Source organism: Vespula pensylvanica, chromosome 23 (assembly GCF_014466175.1).
Source record: "Vespula pensylvanica isolate Volc-1 chromosome 23, ASM1446617v1, whole genome shotgun sequence".
Classification (NCBI taxonomy): Eukaryota; Metazoa; Arthropoda; class Insecta; order Hymenoptera; family Vespidae; genus Vespula; species Vespula pensylvanica.
The window spans coordinates 2,522,372-2,524,553 of record NC_057707.1 but is presented as its reverse complement, the minus strand read 5'-3'; the positions used below and the strand labels follow the sequence as shown (position 1 = coordinate 2,524,553).

Sequence of the window (2,182 nt, the reverse complement as noted above, 5' to 3'; positions counted from 1 at the left end):
TTTATTAACTGTTCGTTAATACTTGCAGAAGTGTCCTGCGCGAAATTTTCTAAGTTTCCTCGTCGAAGTCCAAAACACAATTAAACTAGTAAGTGTAAAAGTCGGTAGAAGACCCGTATTTGTTTTCCTCTCTGGCGGCCGAGTATCCCCACTTCGCAATTTGAATCTAAAACAAAATAAATCGTATAGAAAATTAGAAAAAATGTGTGAAAATAAATGTACTTGCATTAATTCTTTTCCATTACTTGCGGAGAACGCGTACTGGGGGAATTGCGATGCGTACTCGTCGAAATTCGAAGCAAGACTGAACCAGTAGCTGTCGCTTATATTGTCGTAACGAGTGGGAGAATATCCCCACCCCACAATTTCATTCTAAAACGAAATAAATCGTATAGCATATTGAAGGAATGAGTGATATAATTATGTACTTACATTGATTCTTCTCTATAACTTCCAAAGAATGCGTACTACGTGAACTGCGATGTGTACTCTTCGAAGTTCGTAGCAAGACTGAACCATTAACTATTAAAATCGGTCGAACGCTCGACTTTGTTGTCATCTCGGGAAGCCCACTATCCCCATTCCACAATTTCATTCTAAAACGAAACAAATCGTATAGAATATTGAAAGAATTAGTAATATAATTATGTACTTACATTGATTCTTCTCTATTACTTCCAAAGAATGCGTACTACGAGAACTGCGATGTGCACTCGTCGGCATACAAAAGGAAACTATCAAAATAATAGTGAAAGTAAATAAAAGTCGTATATATTCGTATTACACAAAGCCAATGATCGCGAAACGAAAATTTCAAAGTATTAAAATTATAAACTAGTTATTTTATTTCTTACACGTATCGATCTTTGTAATGTTAAACGAATATAGTATTGTTTAAATATTAAAACTGTGCAAATATTAAAAACTGTTTAAATAAATGTAAAATTATCGAAAATATTAATTTCTGAGCTTTCGCCTTTGGAAAGATCCGATATTCACTCGTCGGAATACAAAAGAAAACTAATTCGAAATCTCATGTAGCTATATAGTAAATATGTACAAGCAAATGACAAAGTTTTGGTTTGTGCTTACCTTCGCATTGAAAGAATTTTTCTAAAAGATTATGAGGGATGTAGCGTATCAATTTACACAGGTTCGTAGATTCACAGCTTGGAGACAATGTTTTATACTCGGTTCCATGTATTTGTGTGAATGTGTTCAGTATCTGTGTGACAGCAAACGAGAGTGAATATTTTTGTCCACATCTTTTGCGATGAAATACAGATATTTTTGCAAAAAATGATATTGGTCGATGTGCTAATGCTTTTTAGAATTTATACAGATCAGTAATGTTCGAAAATCTAGACGAAATCCTTTTTTTTTTCTTCCCTTATTCAGATGAATTTCTTCTTCGTTGCAGCTTTTTCTTCTTCCAAAGCGATTAGAACTTCTGGCTACCAACGAGTACATAATAAATACTCTCGAGCAGAAATTATTTATGAATTAATATTTATAGATCAATCTATAAGCAAATATAATTAAATATCATTCTTTTCGAACATTTACAAGAGATATTGATCATGGAAAAGATAAATTCTTTGATTATTCCATTTATTAATTAATTATCTTTTGACACCCGAAGTAAAAGACAGAAGAAACCTACGTATATCATTACGCGGGTATTTACGTATTTGGCGGGAATTTTATATAACTTAATAGAAACTAGTAAGACGTTTCATAACAATTTTCAATTATTTTTTTGCGATGGAATATTATATTTTGTGCTATTTTTCAATAAAATGTTAAGAAAAATTAATATATTAATTAATGCGTAATATTTCTAAAATGACGCAATATGTATGTACAACGTGAAGCTGCACATTCACGGTGTAGATGACGCCATTGCTGCTTCGGTTTGTACCAACCAAATATGTCTCCCCGTTACAAGTAATTAGAAGATTTTTTCCACCGTACACTTTATTACTATACATCAATCGATAGCTAAATAAACGATTTTCAAAAGGCCGCATTCTCAAATCGGAACATCGTTGCGTTTAAAAGTTATTCGCGAAAATAAAATCGGTCTCGTTGATCCCCGGGGAGCTATTGCATCGTACTTTTTTTTTCGATTTTCCAGCTTAATTTTCTCAATATCGATACTTCTCCCGCTTTTTAACAATAC

At 32.7% G+C, this 2,182-nt stretch overlaps 1 long non-coding RNA gene across 1 annotated transcript; it reads right to left on the bottom strand.

Annotated features, from left to right (window-relative positions):
• Positions 1-455: 455 nt before the first annotated feature.
• Positions 456-1,168, bottom strand: LOC122636742. Its single transcript, XR_006329020.1, has 3 exons — positions 1,093-1,168; positions 657-734; positions 456-596 (listed from the first exon to the last, which is right to left on the bottom strand). It is a non-coding gene; the product is annotated as an uncharacterized LOC122636742 (long non-coding RNA).
• Between the last annotated feature and the right edge of the window lie 1,014 nt (positions 1,169-2,182).